At 33.1% G+C, this 19,986-nt stretch overlaps 1 protein-coding gene across 2 annotated transcripts in view; it reads left to right on the top strand.

Annotated features, from left to right (window-relative positions):
* Positions 1 to 19,986, top strand: part of LOC136027581 (exosome complex component 10 homolog) — a 291,574-nt gene that overhangs the window by 92,231 nt on the left and 179,357 nt on the right. The gene's annotated exons all lie outside the window — the stretch shown is intronic.

The following is a 19,986-nucleotide window of genomic DNA, read 5'->3' as shown; positions in this document are numbered from 1 at the left end:
CCCTTTCGTTATCACTCGGATTTCAGCAGCTTTTGTTGGACTGTCAGGTGGCGTACGCAGATTGTAGCCAAAAGATGGCAATTCTTTTTTACGGCGTGCCAATTCACGTGGGAGATCAGAAGTAATGCTTTTTCCAGATCCTTTCAGTTTACTGCAATTTTTCCTAATAGCGTCTTTATCTGCTAAATTAGCCAAAGTCACGAAAACTGGCCCGGCTTTAGATATAATCCTAGACGTTGCCCTAGTATTAGAGCCTGATGTTTTATTTCCATTCAAACGATAGCACTTGACGAATGGTATTGAATTCGCGTTACAGACTTCTACTTCAGCGAGAAACTCACGAGCAGCATTTTCCGAGTTACTACCTTGAACATTTGGTATGCCGGGAAGTAGAATGTTCTGTCTTTTGGAAACAAGTTAAACTTGAAGATAAAACTTTTTCAGATATATTACTTCGGCTTTGAGAACCGTAATTTCTTCTTTAAGCTCGAAATTCTCATTTCGCAAAGCTTCAATCCCCTTTTCCAGGCTAAGAATCTTCGTTATAAGCTCAGTGTGCTTCTGATCAAAGTACGACTTCGTGAGAGACATAACATTATTCAATAATCTCCCCTAGATTGGCTAATAACCAAATCAAAAATCTATGAAGCAGAGACTTGCTGGCAAGGGCCCCGTATTACTAAAGTAAATCCTGAGAGGCCCTTGTTCAGCAGCACAAAAAAGCTAATAAATATCCTAAATATGTAATAGCATCCTCCAGCGCGCACGAAATGAATCATTTCCTGAAACTTCCAAATTAATGTACTTAGTCATTCTTGGGGCACACTCTTTTGACCTTTCAACTAAGCTGAACAAAAGGCTATCTCAAAATGTTGATTGGATGTGATTGGGAAATTATTGGGGCTAGGAAGGGGGTTGGTTGCCGTTCAGTCACTTTTTACTCTTAAACAAGGCACTAGAATTTTCAATTTTTGATTGAATGAGCTCCTTCCAAAGTTTCTATGACAGTTCCTTCTCTATGAAGTGCCATGGTGGAAAAAAAGAATACATTGTGCCCAAATCACTCCTTACTTAGGCAGCGCTATTGCACGACCTATGATTTACATTAAAGAAGCACTTCCCTTGAAGATATGTTGCTTTTTTATGTCTCCTTTCAACTTTCATGAAGGGAGAGTGATCACTCTGCCTCACAAAGGGAGACAGAGTGATGCTGAAGCTACTCCTTTAAATTCTGAGTTAAAGAACCTAAATAAGTTACGGCATCTTCGGTTAGGTTGTTGTACCCTATCAATTTCACTCTCCGAGGAAAAAATCGCTCTAAGAATCTTTTTTTATGCGTCAATTTGGCTACTTCTCTTTGGGGGGGAGGGTTATCTCCTGCATAAACTGAAAAAATAACTACTTTTTTTTAAGCTGGTCTGATCATTAGAGTCATAACTCCAAATATTTTCCCTCGCATAACATATATCAATAGTATTGGAATAAGTCCTTATTACTGAAATTGGTCAACTTCCCAAAACCTATAACCTAGTCGAGACAGATAACATATAGGCAGTTCCCAAAAAATGACTGTGATTCACCCAGCATCACAATTACATGAGAATGGGAATCAATGGGGCTTTAGCAAAAAACTTAGCTCCATAGCTGCTTTTGCCGTTTGGATGTTTCACTGTCCGTTCGAATTTTTACCCTTTTTTAATTTGTTGATTTTTCTAAAAGATTGATATGGCAAAGGGAGTAATGAGTCTGAATTTACGCTTTGCTCAAAGTTATGGAAAATGATTTTTAATTAATAGTGAAGTCCCGGCGCGAACACTAACTTTAGAGAGCGAATTAAGTTATGAAAAAGATATTTATCGGATAATTCGGACCATTGGTCCAACACCTGTTAAAGAAAATAATCTATCCCATAGTAACAAAAAATAACAGTAGTGATTAAACTGTCCACTTTTCTTCATAAAACCACTAACAGTTTTTAGGACGCTATAACTCTGTCAAGGCCTAATGACGGAAACTAAGAATAGAGGACTTATTTATATTTTGCACTTAATGTAAGATCAAACGTTTTTCTGCCTATCATGGAATCTGAAATTCAAATCCTGCACGGAAAGGCAGGAGCAAACACATGATCAATACAGGAGAAAGATAAGCAAAATTTGGACAAATCATTGAAAAAAAGAAAGGAAGAATCAAACACAACCACAAAAAAGGGAGGCGTATAGGACGTAAGTATTGAAGAAATACAGGTGGAGGGACTGACATAGAGACAAGACCTATCACTTGAGCAAACAGGAGACAAAGTTTATGTTAAAAGGTTATTCTTGGAAGCATAGCCATCATTAACGTAAGTTCGCTCTTTACTAGGTTCCAGCTAAGAAAAAGTCAAAGGTTTTTTCCTTTGTACACAATATGCTATTCATGGCTGGAGCATAGTTCTCCAAACCCAGTTAGGATAACAAAAAACTGAGATTGTTAATCCAATCGGTTGTCAAATTTCTTTGGAATCTATGGTAACAGTTTGGTCAAATGAGTGTAAACGAATCAATACTAGGGACATTGGATGCAAGGGTACAGCTAGAGTTTAAGTTTGGAGGAGTGATTTAAAGATTGTGTTGAAAATCAGCCAGTAGGCTTACAAATGCAGATACACGAGCTAAATTTCCAAGGTAAATAAGCAAATTTTACAAAGTTTTGACACGTGGTGGTGACACTTTGGAACTCCCCCTTCCCCCTTACAACACCCTTTCTGTCCTTTAGGTGCGCCCCTGACTGGATATTTTGGTTTTAACCGATTGAACCTTGGATCTTTCACCCACGCAAGTGAACATGCATTAAACAGAAAATTTATGGTTTATTGTATTATTTTTAGTTGTTTTGGTAGAAGATGTATGTTCGTGAAGTCACCATACATTTAGAACATTACTGCATCAGGTGTCTATTGACAATAAATATATTTTGACTTCATTTGACTCACCTCACCTCTGCTAATCTCTCAACCATGGTCAGACTTGGTTGGTGGCTCCGCCCACAAGACTAGACAAGCAAACATTACCTGAGGAAATCTGATATTCTCTTCTGGACAAGTTACGGATACAAAAATATCGGCCAATAACCGGTAATATCTTCCCGATATCCGATAATGACACTGACCCTCAAATCAGCCTGATAATATCGGTCGGTCGATATATTGGTCAGGCCCTAAATTTTTGTAAATATAAGTTCAGTATTATTTTTTGGGGTCATTCTAATTTTACATTTACAGAACTCTCAAATAAGACCTGGGTCGTAATTTGAAAATCCAGTTGGTGCTAAAAAAACTCACTAGCTAATTGATACAATTTACATGACAACTGGGTTTTGAGTGTTAACTGCGTTATACAATTAGTAAAGTTTCTCATACGCAATTAAAACGATGCATAAATTGTCTTTCTCTTAGAAAAAGATAAACTAATTAATTGAAGCTGTTTATTTTTCAGGATTCAGAATTGGCTTGAATCGGCTCGTATTATAGTGATGTCATGTTCGAACAGGATGAAGATGTGCCGAAAGAAATTCAAATGTAGCTAACTTGAACTTTGTTTTTTGTAACTCTATTATTTTCTTTATATTTAGGGAAATCTTGAGAGAAACCTTTTTAATTTTTTTCTTTGAAATGAAATTTTTTTAGAAATGAATTCTATTAAAATCAAAGCCGTTTACTACTTGTATATGAGATCTTCTGTTGTAATGTTAAGTTAGTATGCATTCATTCAGTTTTGGGCTTATTATTTAAAGTTTTATTTTCCTTCTGTCTTGTAACTTGATTTTTTTTTTCATGTCTCTTGTTGTTTGCTCTGGTATCCACAGTGATAGACAGCACCCTATCTACAATTGATTTATAGAGGACTGGGGTTTTCGTCAGCAATTGATGCGTATCAGGGAATTGGTTACTTCCTGATAAAATCATTTTCTTGTTACTATTAAAACTGTTTTCCACCCGCACGTGACTGCTAAGATTTAATGTTAGGCTAGGATGCTCTCACCAGTTGGGGCTTATTATTTGAAAGAGATTTTTTTTCCAATATGCTTTTTTTCACGTCCAATTTTGTTCGTTGTGCTATCCACATTGATTGGTGACACGCTATCTTAAAGTGATTTACAAATGACTGTATTCGAAATTTTCAAATTAATAATAAACGATTTATCAATGACAAATCTTAAATTGTTATTAGGCTTAAGACGCACTTATAGCTTATGTATAATTTCTGCTGTAATGCTTAACATGTTCTTAATATTTTATTTTCCACTAGAACTTCGCTGGCAACGTGCCTCATACTTTATGAAGCTTTAAATAATTATTAACATATATACGTAGTTTTATTTAAGAATTAAAATACATAAATGCATAAAACACTTGATATTTGAGACAGTAAATCTATGATTGAGGCTACTGAGAATCTATATTAAATTAATAAAATAAAGCCAAAAAAAAGAAGATTGGTGAAAACTTGAGGAAACTTAGTTGCCGGTCTACTGCGCCACTAACAATTGTTCTTATTGCTTTCTTATTCTTCATGAAGGTTGCTGTCGATTTTAATACCAAATGAGAAAGTGCGAAAAGATTTTCAACTGTCAGAGAGACGGAGTTGTTTGAATCAAAGAAATCAGGAAATTGAAAATAATCGATTATGTGGCACTTTAAGCACCACGGAAGAGAAAGAATAAAGTTTAGATCATTTGATTGTTGTTTAATATAAAATACTTAAACTTAGTCATCTTTTTGGGTTAAGATCCCCCCCCCTCTTTTGAGGTGCCTTGAAATCGCCAAACATTTCACCTTCCTTGTGGAGCTGATACACCCCTGATTTAAACTCATAATCCAACATAGGAGTGATCATTATTCTTTCCTAATGAATTTTTATTTTCAATAGATGCATTACCTGACGATACAAATGGTCGCAACTAGTTTTTTTGAAGCACTAAAACTGAAAGCAAACAAATATTTGAAATATTTACAATTTTGATGGGATTAAATTTCTGATTTTGAATGTTTTAAAATACTAATCATTAAGAAACTTGTCCCTATCGTTCGGGAAGCTTCGGCATTGATAGACTACAGGATTTAAATTTGAGAGGAACTCTCCAGGAATAGTTAGATATGGATATTAATTCCAAATCTGACAATGTAGAACATGCGTGAAATCAGTTTGGGGAAACTAGTTTGGGCTGTGGTAGATTTTTTCTTAGGGAGGAAAGATGGAAATGTAGCTCAAATATTAGTCAAACAAGCGGAAGCCCTGTAGAAAAGAAGAAGGGTTTGTACGAAACTTTTTTACTGATGGATCAGATTAGGACAAAAGGAAAGCGATGGAAGTCATTAAATTATTGATTTTAATAATAAAAATAAATTATTAATTAAATTATTAATAAGTATACAATATTGGTACTGAGTGGTGACAGCTTCCTAGTTATTATAAAAAACTTATGTTATAAAAGGGAATATCCTTTTCATGTGCTTACTAGCAAATATCGGGAACAAGAGCACAATAAACAGCCCCGAACAGGAGCGTGCTGGCTGGACAAAGAATCCCTCCTATAAACGCACAAATAATGATACAAAATTTATTTTGTACACAAGAAGTGGCAAACTTTCAACAGATAATTATAATTTCCAAGACATTGTTATGTAAACATTGACGTTGAAAATAATTAAATCAAGTGACTAAGGGTAAACCATCCCATATCTAATTTGGGGTAAACCCTAGTTTGAAACAAGAAACAAATAAAAACTAAAAAAGTGAGTTTTTATCAAATAGATGCAAAGGACAATGTTAGAACGTAAAAACTAAAACTAAAATTTACAAGGGGAGATATTTCCCCTATCCTTTCATACTTCTATCATTCTTTAAAAGTATCAACCTACTATATTAAATATTAAAAAAGATTTAAGATTATAGAATGTTTTTTTTTTTAACTCAATGCTTTGAGAATCAAGGACTAATTTAATAATGTTAAGGAACCAATGTATTGGTTTCATGGCAGCAATTCCTGTTTATCACAAACAAGTGGAGTCTAACCTTTGTCTTTTTTACACAGAATGTATGGACCTCAGGCTAGACTGATGAATAGCACATTGTGCCTTAAAAATATTTGGGTAATGCTCTTTGAGGACAAAACAACTGGCTCTCTTGTGTCTTCATGTGAAAACCTAGTGTTGACAGCTGAAGGAGAATTTTCTGGCTGAAGGAAAGAAGCCACATGAAATATCTATGTCGCGTTTTGTTTTTTCAAAGCATTTTTCTTCTTTGAGGAGGAAAGTTTCATTACAACTAGAAAATAAGTAGGTGCTGGTTTCAAATTCAAATAACATTAAGCTCGAAACAGGTTAATATTTGTGGAATTTCCTTAACCCAGTGAAAAAATGTTTAATTAGAAGAACAGAAAATTCAAAGACGTATATTTTGACCAACCACTTTCCCATGATTTGATTGTTTTTCATTTGATTTTCTACGTTCGGGACTGTTTGATTTGTGTCCTAGACTTTTACTATTCTTCTATTTTACTTACTATTTTTCTATTCTTCGAGTATCAACTTATAAACATAGCCGCATTTATTTTGGGTTTCAATAATGATCAATTTTTAATGATGACCTGATAAAAGTGGAATTAGTACGGTGTTCACAATACGCTTTTTTCTTATGAAATGCAAATTCTTGAAAACTCCCAGGGTTTGACAACTTTAGTGTTGTGACACAAATTGGAGAGAAAAACGTCATAAAACTTTTAAAAAACTTTTTAAAGTTTAAAAAAAATCGATGAAACTTTTGAGGCAAGGTAAAATGTAAAAGTGAAATTCTTCTGTTGTCTTATGTATCACAGGGTAGCAAAATCATCTTCATAGTCTCTCCTTCTAACCTAGAATTCTACACATCGGTCACAAATTATCACAAATTATAATACACCAGAATAGTGTAGTTTGACAATAATTAAAATGGTAAGTACATTTTAATGAGTTGTAGTCCTTAATAGTTAAGGATAGGTTCGAAACATTAACCTGGTTATATGATATTGCATTACAAGTATTCAACCGTTGTGGTGGTTATGATTAAAATTTCACAGTTAGGCTCACTGGTTTTGGTAATTTTAAGGGATGGGGGTTGTATGCAGCTTTTAATTGGTGTAATAGTACAGTAATGTAGTTTCCCAAGGATTTTTACAGCTAAATTCCATGAAGGTTAGGGACAGAAAGAGCAGTGGTACTTTATCCGTTGTTTTTGGATTAAAATTAAAATTTCACAAGGAATCAGGTAATTGAGGATCAAATGTGTTTTGGTTTTGTCAACCCCAAATCCAGTCTGCAAAAGTTAACTTGGTCAAATCTTAAAAGAATAAGTAGATTAATTGATTAAATTGATGCTGGTAACAAACCATACCGTTTATTCCTCCTCTATATGTTAAGAGGTCTGAAGATGGTCTACATTGCCCTCTATATTCCAAAATAGAGTCATGACAGTGGTCAAGTATGGTTTTGAGGTGTGAGCACTCGGAAAAAAGGAGAAGGATTCGCTAGATATTTTTTAGAAAATTTGTATACGGATTGTTTTTGGATTGCGACTGACAGACCGTATTTTAAACAGTGGGCTGTACAAAAAATTTTGTTCAATGCTACTTAATAGGGATAGGACACAGTCTGTGGATGAAGGCCAAGAAAATATTAAAAAAAAAAATTAAATTTGATGAGGGGGACATCAGTATTTAAGAAATACCTAGATGCGGCAAGGTAAAAAATCTGTTGCGAACCGCTGCTAAAATGAAAAAAGAAATGATCTGTGGCATCGAGTATTGCGCAGGTAACTCAGCTAATTGTATTGTGTTATCAGGCTTAAATTGTTGTCATATCTGTTTAATTTCTTATATCGGATGGAAAAAAAGCGAATTTTTTCATGAGGTCACAATATTAATATTTTTGCAGATTTTAGTTTTGATTAGCCCTTTTTTTGCCTTGAAACCTAGCCTTTTCGTTTTAAAATAAATAAAACCATTTCATAAGCACCAAAAAAATTTCTATTGTCACAAAAATCTAGTTTGAATATAAATAAACTTAGTGTCTAAATAGGTTTTAATACCGCATTTGTAATATATGAAGTTTGATAACAAACTTTTGTTGTTGTTTTTTTCATCAAACTTCAATCTGTAACCAAGCCCAGAATTCCAATAAATTATATTCTTAGGTCATTTGAATTTTTCTATGTGTACAGGTTACCACTGCACGATCAGTGGCTCTGGTAGTTTCTAGTCCGTTTAAAGCCCAGCTAAAGCCTCAATGTTCTATCTTATCAAATTCTCATTCTCTTCGCTAAGGAAAATGAACGCCTTTCTTTACTATTGTGCCAAGGTATGCTTCAATTGTAATTTAACTCGGGCATAATATATCTTTCACTACGTCCTTCATACAGTCTGGCTATGAAGCATTTTATGACCAATTTTGCTTTAACAGAACTCTGGATTTTAATAATACAAAGTTGTTTAAGAACTTTTTGCTTAACAAGAACTTTGCATTTATAACTATCTGCAAAGAATAGTATCTTAGAGTTTAAAGTTTAAACACTTTTTCCATTTCCAAAAAGGGATTTTAAATAGTTTTTATAATAAAGACTAATTGTTTTACTAAAAATTATCCATGTAAGAGGAGGTAAGAAACAACCAAAGTATTTGGGCACTGCATCTGCTTTTTTTCTCAATTTTTCTACATACGAGATGACGTACTGCAGCACTCAAAGCGTTCATCAATATCAGACAGATTCCATTTAAAACTAGAACCTTCACTGTGACAATATTTTATTGCCTAAATCCAATATGAACATCGACTTGATTTTTCAACCGTACTTCGATTCTGGCCAGAAAAACAGAAAGAAAAAGTAGAGTAAACTGAGGAGTGTAGAACAATATCAATGGGTCTATATTTTCTTCAACAACAAGCGTTTCGTTTAAAATACCTGTTCAAATATTTAAATATTAAATATTACTATTTATTCATATTTCTTAAATATTTTACAATTCTTGTAGTATTTCAAAGAAAATAAGTAAGGAAGCAAGAGCAACAAGTTAATAAATATGGTAGTTAATATTAATTTTTTCTCTGACCATCGTTGAATCTTTTTCGTAAATGTCAAGAGAGCAAAATGAGTCAACGACAAAGAGAATGGCAAAATAGGTTAATGTAAATGATTAATAAACCACAAATAGGAAAAATATGGCAAAATATCATGTTCATCTCAAATATATGATGGTAAATCAAAAGAAAAATTATTCCAAATATTATTAAGATATTTAGAATACAGGATTCCTTCATAATGTCATTTATGATTGTCTTTCTCAATGAAATATTCCTTAGAGCCTACAAAAATAGAACATTCATGAAAATGACGGTCATAAAGGACAAAAAATAGACACAGAGTATTATAATTTGTAGATATTCCATTTTTGTAGTTCAATCCCTTCTCACACTGATACAACCAAAACTGTACTGGTGAAAACGAAATTTTATAAACAGAGCTTCAATTGTTTCAGTGTATTAGCCTTGACACCATGGTAATACCCATGAGGCGAAAATATTATTTTTACTGTTTTACTTTTTAGTTACTATGAAATGTTTTTGGTTACTGGACTATGATTGGTTGGAACATAGAAGCCATGACAATAGTCATGAGGCAAAAAAATAACTGTTTTACTTTTATGATAACCATGAAATTTTAGGTGTTCTTTCAACAAAATATACAAAAAGTGTTGATAAAGCTCTCAAGAAATGTCTAGAGAGGCCTAATCAGAGGCTCCGTTGTAGTACTGCCTATAGTAAAGGCCATATGGCTCCAATGTTTGATATTATTATTAATCGTTTATTTTTCCCAGCGGCACTTCATTTGGAAGGTGTATTCATATAAACTTTGGAGGGGGATCATTTGATTGGAAATGGGCAGTTATAGTGCTCTTTTTAAGATTCAAAAGTGATCATAGGGCAACTACCTGATCAAGGCCTTTTTTCCCAAATGTGTCCAATCAACATTTTGATATAGCCATTTTGTTCAATATAATTTAATGATCAAATTACAAAGAGCTCAGGGGTGGACACAATCTCCGGAGCATGGGGGAAGTAGTTTCAGTTATGCCCCGGTGCAGATAATGTTTTATGTAAGGGGTGGTCGTAAAAACATCACTGCTAGCTCATTTGATTGGAAAATTCAACGTTCTAATTATCTTTTTAAGACCCATCAAAGTTTATCAGCGGTAAAAACTTCTTCTATTTGCCTCGGATTGGCTTTTGTCATTATGAAAGACCTATCGCTGATCCTTTGTTTTTGAATTGTTCCGGGGGTGGGACAAAAACTTTTTTTTTCCACTGATTTATCTAGTCAAAGTTTCTGATTTTCAAAGGTGTGGTAGGCAATGACGACCTTGTCCATGTCAAAATCCAAATAATCATCCCAATCATTTTCAATTTGTCCGGTTGATTTTACCTTGGCCTGTCTTTCGCCATTATGAAAAATATATACTGCCGAATCTTTGTTTATTTAACAAAGTTATGGTAGGCACTAATGACCCTATCAATGTCAAAATCCTAAATTTAATCATCATTGCTATCATTTTCAATTTTGGCATGTTTTGATTCTTCTGTCCAGGTTAATTTTCATTGATTCGCTCAAATCTTCGATGTTGCATGTCTTCTAACCGCTTGTGTGCAGTAAAGTAAATGTTCGTTCTGAGCCCTCAACAAATCAATCAAATTTACCCCCTTTTCCATTGAATTTGCACTATTTTAAACGAAAATTTCCAGCATTTTTACACTTTTCCGTGCCAACATTCGAAACGAAAACAGGTCCTTGGAAATAAAATTTGGTCCCATTTTTATTCTTTTTCACAATGTAAACATGGGTTCTAGACCTCAGCTAGATCACCCCATCAATTTACCCCATTTTCAATTGAATTCAGAGCATTTTAGATAAAAATTTCCTGCATTTTAACAGTTTCCCATCCTGAGCCTTAAGATCAAAACAGGTCTTGCGAAATAAGAGTTTAATGATACTTCATTTTTCCTATACTACCAATAAAATATGTTAATTTAATAGTTAGTGGATAGTTTGATATAAATATCTAAATAATTTATTTTAACTTTATTTTTTCTTTCATTAGCTTTTAAAATCATACCTTTGTCAAATATTTTTAATTTCTTTTCAAGATCAGCTGCTTTAGAATCAAAATGCCTAGGTGCAAATAGATAATTTTTCTTTTAATTAGCTCGTGCTTTTTTCCCAAGAGAATCTGTTATCCGGACTTCTGGGAAGAATTCTAAACACGTGTCATTAGAAACTTCACTAGAAGCTTGTAAAATGAAACACAAAAAGAATGTATAAAGTCTCCTTGCATGTTGGAATGGCCTAGTTGGCTAAGCGATCGACTGATCATCGGTTGCAATCCAACAATTCGAATCTCACTGTTACATGGTGTAGCAGCTGATGATGTCAAAACGATCGGAGTAAGATTGAGGAGTAAGAAGCAGCCAGCTTCCCTCCAAACAAAAACCTTGCGGGTTTTTCCTCGAATCCCAAGCTGATGTGTGATCACCAATACCAAAAAAAAAACAGAAAATAAAAATATATAACAGCCTGGGGGAGGGGTTTTGCAAAAAAAATTCACCATATCTAATAATTGATTCGGTTTTTATTTTTTTATTCAACTGTACATAAATTATTAATGTAATAATAACCAGCTCTTGTAATAGAGCTTAAACAAGTCTAGGGCGATTGTGTCAGAAATCTGTACAAATTCTGCTGTTAAAAAATAAACTTTACGTAATGACGCATTATTTAGTTAGATTGCATATGAGTAACATGTCGCGTGTATACTTTTAGAAAAAAGATGGATTGTATTTTTAAAGTTTTGGAGAAAATAGTTTAGAAAGTAAGAAGGGTTTTATTTTTGTGTTAAAATCTACAGACTTTACGCAATATTTATAACCATTTAATTTCACCTGTTTCAAAATATTTTATATAATGTTTTGCGTAATTTATTATCTCGTTTAATTGTTTCTTCATTAGCCAATTCAACTGATTTATACATAGCGAATAGTTCTAAAAAGAACAAATAAGCAGTTTTATATTCAGCCTTTTTTCTACTATTCTTAAAATAATTTTCAAGTATTTCAATCAGAACTGTCAACTGGGATCATGACAAGTCCGATGAGTAACTGGGATCATTTAAATAACAAGTCCGATGCGTCCCAGGCGATCCCATACAGTTATAATTGATTACACCACATTCTTTTTTCTTTATTTTACTTAGTAGGTTATTTTGAGAAAAAACACCTTGAAAATAAGGAATATGACCTAATTCATTCTATATATCAATATTTGTCAACGGTATCATGTGATTTTTTTTTTCATTCTGACGTTCCTTGTTTTTTGGAAGCATTCATTCTTTGAATTTTGAAATCTCAGCTTCAACAGCTTTTCTGGGTCTTCCACGCTGCTTAGGTACTTGAACCACTTCTAATTGTCCTTTATGGGGTCTATCACCTTTTTTGGTAGCTTTAACAACCACTTCCAATCCAGATCCAACAATTTTGTGTGTACTTGGTAATTTTAAACCTCGAACTTTTGTTAAAGTCCCCGGTAATGTTAAACGGTAATGTTTTCTTACTTTTCGGTATATATGCCTAATGCAGCTGCACCAAACGTTGGAGCAGCTTTAACTATTGCAGCTGCTAATGGTATTAAAAATGGAAGTAAACTACCATTTTGAATCAGTTGAAGAAACGATATAATTATATAGACATCTTTATTCTTCAATTTTTCTTCCTCAGTTCGTTCAATTTGATTTCTTTTAAGCAATAGTTTAACAGGTTCTTTGCCAACAATAATATTTTCTATTCGAATTCGGCAATTTTCTTTTTTCTTAAAACATCTGTTCATTTTTACTTTTTGAAGAGAGGATAAATGAATTGTTTATTCAATAAAGTCAGCTTTTTTATTGATTTCAAATTTATCAAGAAGTGATAAGCACGATAATCTTGGACGATTATGAAGTAGTTGTTAGAAGGATACATCGATATTGCATCCATTATTTTCATTTTTATATTTTTCAATCTTAGTCACCTGTCTATTATGAAGTAAGAGTTTAACAGGCTCTAGTTCATTCACTTTTGTATGCGTTACTAGCACTTTACATTTTGTTTCGCATCGATACACGTTTTAATTTTTTTTGAAATTCTGATATTCTGTTTATTAGAGAATTATTTTTATTGACAAAATTCGGAGATAATGATTTACTTAATACTCTTTTGCAAAAACTTCATAGACTTGATTTTTACTTCAACCTTCCTTTCATTATCTTTTGAAATGCTTCATCGGGATCTTTTTCAAGTATATTTATTATAACATTTTTGAAACTGTCCAAACGTTCAGATAACTGCATAAAGTCCTTAAAGTATACCAATAAAGTTGAAAAATTAACTGCATCTGCCCAATTTTTTTGTGTTTGCAACATTTCTCATTCTTCTATTTTCTGCATCAATATCTTCTTTTGTTACTCTTAAGGTATTTTTACTAATATTCCTTTGTCATTAACTCTAGTCAATATATTGTTTTTGTTTACTTCCGATATTTACTTCCTAAGCTTCCAAGTTTGTTCATTTAGTATAAGTAAATTTTATTTAGTGAACCTCCTGGTTCTTTCTCTACCTGAGAGATCGATGTTATTCCATTTTCTTTGTTTTGTTTTTCTCTTTCAGAGTTCAAAAAAAGTTCCTACGGGTGTGTGTCTTTCTCATGGCTTTTGCTACACTTCAAGATATGGCCTTGTCTCCTGGAAATTATTAGGTAAGTAATGAGTTCCTATTCTTCATCCCGGGGGCTGATCACTTCGTCATTGCCAAAAGATTATAACCGGTTAAAAAAGTCAGAGAATTCCTTTTTGGATTTAGAGAAAATTTGTGATGAAAAAATAAGTAATGAAGATGATTTGCCGTTATTTAGTGAAAGTAATTATCCTAGAAGTAAATATGTTGATTTAATAGATTTAACCAAGGGGCACTCTGAGTCTCAGTTCTCTGTGCTTCAACTTAACTGTCAAGGATTATATTCGTCGTTGATGGAAATAACTTCAATGTGCCACCAACTGCAACCCAACATAATTGGATTATGTGAGACATTCCTTACAGGACAAACGGATAGCCTCCTAGATATCCCAGGCTATAAATCAAATTTTCTACATAGAAAAGAAGCTCGCAGAGGAGGATTGGCTATTTATGCGAGGAATGAATATGCTGTGCATATTAACAATCAACTGAGCCGGAATGTTGAAGGCGTTTTTGAATCACTTTTCCTTGAGCTATATGGGCCTTCTAAGAAAAAGATATTGATTGGAGAGATATATCGCTCATCCTCTTGTTCTGTTTCTGCTTTTATGGATATACTAACTCAGATTTTACAGCTGATAGGAAACAAGAACCAAGATGTGATCATCATGGGTGATTTTAACATTAATCTAGCCTTTCCTCTAAGAAATAGCTCAGTGGGTCTTCTCACTATTATGTCAGGGTCTAATCTTTACCCTTCAATTACAATTCCAACCAGAGTAACAGAAAGTACACACTCACTGATTGACAACATTTTTTCTACATTATGTCCGGCGAAGGTATCAGTCATCACCAGTGACACATCTGATCATTTTCCTATACACACTGTCTTCAACACGGCGATGATACCAACTCCACTCGTAAGAACTAACCAGGGTCTACAAGTAATTAATCTTAAAGAGGAGAATCTTAAACTGTTAAATGATGAGTTAAAAAAAATTTTCTTGGAACAGTGTCCTAGCAAATGAGGATGTGAATGAAGGTTTTGAAATTTTCCACAATGCGTTTGTAGCTGCATATAAAGCATGCTGTTTTAAAGAGAAACCAAGAAACCGTGGAAGAAAAAATACCCCATTATGTCCATGGGTCACCGAAAGCTTACTCATATGCATAAATAAGAAAAATAAGTTATGGGCAAATTACAGAAACCACCCAAGGCGAGAAAACCTAGAGAGATATGAGACGTATAAGAAATGCCTTCAATCAGTTCTGAGGAAAGCAAACAGAATTTATGTGAATAATAAAATATCTGAAAGTGGGAAGGATGGACGAAAAGTCTGGAAGGTCATTAATTTGGTTTTGCGACCAAATGATAAGAAAGCAGAATTGCCTTCCAAACTTTTTGTCAACGGGGAGGCTGTTACGGAACCCACTCAGGTTGCAAAAGAACTCAGTACATTTTTCGCAAAGATAGGAGGAATTACATCTAATTCTGCGAAAAGTCCCCACAAACCCTACAAGCATTACCTTGATTCAGCATGCACCAAATCAATGGCAATCATTCCTGTGACATCAACTGAAGTAGAGATAATTGTGAAGACCTTGAAAGGCACATCAGCATCTGGATTTGACTGGATACACACGAAAGCCCTGAAAGCAGTCCTCCCTTCTATCCTAGAGCCATTAACTTATTTAATAAACCTGTCTCTAAGAAGTGGTGTTTTTCCTTCGATACTAAAAAAAGCAAGAATATTCCCTCTGCATTAAGGTGGCCCTCATGACGATCCATCAAACTTCCAAGCCATATCCATATTATCTGTTTTTTCAAAAGTTTTTGAAAAACCCTTACAAAGACTACTTTACCAGTTTCTCGAAAAAAAAAGGATTTTTTCATAGTCGTCAGTTCGGCTTCAGACCTGGTCATTCAGCAGAAGATCCTCTGGCATCCCTAAGCTTATTCTTCAGCAGAGCACTTGACTCAGGTCTCCTGCCAGCTGCTATATTGATTGACATCAAGAAAGCATTTGACACCATGGATCATACAATCTTACTGGGAAAGTTGCAACATATTGGAGTGAGAGGGATAGCCCTTCAATGGTTTGAATCTTACCTTCAAAATAGGTGCATCTACATTGGTGACGACCCAAGAAACGACACTACTGTGAAATTTGGTGTGCCCCAAGGATCAATCCTCGGTCCTCTTTTGTTTTTAGTCCATGTAAATGACCTAACTCGTATCCTTAATCCTAATCATAGCGACCAAAAATGCTGTAACCTATGCTTTGATCAAAAATCTGAGGACATTACTAACGAGCAAGATGAACTTATAGCATTCGTTGACGACACTACAATTACCTGCTGCGGACTTGATATGCCTTCACTCCAGCGGAAGCTTGATAACATCATAGAAGAGACCTATCTGTGGATGGATGCCAACAAACTTGTCATCAATGTAGAAAAATCTTGCATCCTACTATTTTCTAGGGTAGGAACCCTTCACCCAGAAATAACCGGAATTGTGACGTCTCGTGGAAAGGTTCAACGACCAGTAAATGGATGTGCAAAATATTTAGGAGTAATAGTAGATGAAAAACCATTCTTACCCTTCTCTACAATGCACTCATTAGACCCCACTTACAGTATTGCGCAATGGTATGGCAATCAACATTCAAATCCCAGCTGAAAAAACTGGATTCCATCCACAAGAATGCCTTGAAGATCATCAAATACACAGAAGATTATCTCTCGCTGAAATCGCTGTTTCAGCTTTCCTGCTTGGTTTTTGCTTTCAGATTCCTCTCCGGCTTGCTTCCACCACCTCTTAGGAATCTATTCCGTTTGGTATCCGAATAGCGTCTTCCAATTACAAGACTATCTGCACATATCCATATTCGAAATACGCCAACAGTGAGGTCGGATTTTTCGCCTGACATCGTCTGTGCTAAGGCTTACAATACCCTACCGCTTGAACTGAGAGGTAGGAGCTCCCTTGGTTCTTTCAAAAAGAGAATAAAAAATTATCTTGTTTTGAATTAGTTTAATTTGAATAATGAATCTAATTAGAAAAGTGATTTTAGCTATTATTGAGTTTTTTTGTGGGGGTTGGAGTGGTTTGCTCCTGGATGAAGAGGTGGGGACTTGTAAGGATGTTTTTTTGGTAGGGGCCATGGAGGGAGTGGAGGGAGAGCCATAGTGCGTATTTATTTTTGAGGTGATATGGGAGTCAGCATGCAGTTTTTGCATAGAGATGAGAGATTAAGTATATTATGACTGTTATAATTTTTTTTAATAAACCCGAATGAACTGAACTGAACTGAAAAGGGCAAAATAGTTACAGTTTAATCGTATAATCTTAGATATATCAAAATAGCTCTGAGAAATATGAATTATTGATGTATTTCTTATTCTACCTTTCACGAATCTTAAATTTTTCTAATCTTTTGGTGTTACAAAATGGTCAAAGATGACGAAATTTTGAACCTTGGGATCTAGTTCATCTATATCCATGATATCACTTTTATCATTGCTCTCGAAAAAAAGGTCCATGTGAGTATTTTCTTACAAGATATTCATATTAATCGTTAAATCTTTATGTGTATCTTCTTTAAGATCTTTAGCATACAGATAAATTTTTTGAAAATATAAGTAATCATAAATCATAAGTTCAAGAGTAAATTGGTTGTACCCCATCTAGAGTTACTACAAATCAATAGTCGGAACGGCCATTGAGGTGCTAGCAAATGTTTATTTTTAAAACGATCTTTAATTTTTCCACATGCTTATACTTTAATAGTTAGTTTTCTATCCATTTACCTGGTAAAATTTTTGGCTAAATAAACTTCAACTATGAAGCTTATAGCTTTGAAGTCTATGTATTTGAAGTTTATAGCTTGAGCCTTGAAGTTTATAGCTTTGAAGCTTATATCTTTGAAGTTTATAGCTTATAGCTGAAGTTCATGTATTATAGATTACAGCTTCAAGGGATCAAATCACCTGGGTGCTGTATTTTCTTTATTTTTAAAATCTTTCATTTAGTGTCATTAGGGTCTAGAGCTATTTTTTCTAGAACAATCTATGTTTGTTTGCTTTTTAAGTATACTGAACTTCTGATAAGCTTTCCCCTTATCCGAATAATATATTTTTATAATTTTGTAATGTTATTTTACCTTTCACGATATTCTTTTTGATGCCTTTCAATTTTTTCTTTGCTCGGTTTGATCGTCAACCTCTTTTAAATAAACATACATTTTTGATCTTAAATCTAAAAACTCGGATATTATTTTTACAGATAATTCATCCCTCATCATACCTATTACTTTTTTATTGACTGCAGGGAAGTTTTAAGGGTTATATTTTTTATAATATGAAGGTCTGCTTTAATTTCTTCATAAAAATCCTCAGTTCGAATATCATAAATAAAGCTATCCGTATCCATATAACATAAGTCAATCTTTTCACTTTTTTTTGGTTTCATGTATTAATGATGAAATTCATACATCAGTAACTTAGATTACTCTAATACATTAAATCCAGTATAAATACGTTTATCTAATTTTAATTTTCACTTGGCCATTCTGGCTACCGAGCAGGTCTCGCTAAAGATTATTTTCGATCCAAGATTATGTATTTTAGCTATTTTTTGTCTTTGTTCATCACTAGTGATTATTTCAATACTAGCTCTTTTTCTAACATTTTCCATTGTTTTCCCCTAACCAAGCATTATTCATGAGTTTCAAAAAATCTTTCTCGAAATCATTCGTTCCCTTTTGTCGTAATTTAGTATTATGATTGATATATTCTTTTAAATAGGGTGACTCAGTAAATTCTAGTATTCTATGTACCTCTTTCAATATTAATCCATGTTTTAAATAAAATCCTAAATTCAAATAATGCACAAAATAATTTCTTTTAGTATTTAAAGTTGTACTTAATTTATATTGGAAATTTTCAGGAGCTAGCCGTAAATCCTTATGTAAATTCTATAATTTTCTTGGATATTCAAAATCAACTTCGTAAATGGCTCCTACACTATCCTTATTCATTTTTGACTGAACATAATCTTTTAATTGTTGGTAATAGTCTGAGTTGTTGTTTTCTTTTAGATAAACGGGTATATTAACAAAGGTAGTCTTTTTCAGGTAAATTTTAAGACATTACCCAACCATATAAATTAATAGCGTCTAAATATATAAAATAATTTGAAGATTGTGTTTAACTAAAGTTTTTCATATATTTATCATTTGCTTTAGCATTTCTTTTCATGCACTGAGATACACTTCCTCTTATTCCTTTTTCAATAAAGATATATATATATATATATATATATATATATATATATATATATATGTATATATATATATATATATATATATATATATATATATATATATATATATATATATATATATATATATACATATATATATATATATATATATATATATATATATATATATATCTGCGTCAGAAAATAATGGAATATAGCTTTTGAGTGTTTAGAAAAGCTTTCAATGTTAGTCCTGGTGCTGAGAAGAAGTGCAGAGAATCTAGTTTATAATCATTGAAACATACGATTCTAAAGCTTTCAACGAAATCTGATAGATTAAAACATCACTTTTTAGGAATAATTTAGTATAATCTAATAGTTTTTTACATTTAAAAATTTCCAAATAGATTTTGCTCTTATATATTGTTCTTAAGAAATATTTCTCCCTGTTAATCTAAAATAAAACTTGTCTTTTGAAAGTAATTTTGTATCCTTTATTTTTTGATAGCTATCAATATATTCTTAGGAATATATCCCTTTCTTTATTCTTTCTTTGAATTCTTTACTATTTTTAAGTACATTAGAAGCATAATTGAAAATATTTCTTAAACAATTGCAACTTATTTTACATTCACATTTAGTTAAATTTTCAGAAAGCCGATGAAGCCATAAAACGGAGTGAATCTATTAAACGCAGTTCGCATTGGGTTTCATTAACATTTGTTGTTTTATAAAATGATATAAATACTCTTCTGAATCAAAAATACCTTGATCAGGTACTAATTCTCTAAGAAACAAATGAGAGTCATATTGTGAGAGACTATGCATTGGAATAGGGATTCAACAGGTATATTGATAGGGATGTTACAATAGATTCAACAGGGATATTACA

This window comes from Artemia franciscana, chromosome 1, assembly GCF_032884065.1.
Source record: "Artemia franciscana chromosome 1, ASM3288406v1, whole genome shotgun sequence".
NCBI lineage: Eukaryota > Metazoa > Arthropoda > Branchiopoda > Anostraca > Artemiidae > Artemia > Artemia franciscana.
Note: the sequence above shows the minus strand (reverse complement) of the source record. Positions and strands in the feature narration are given on the sequence as shown.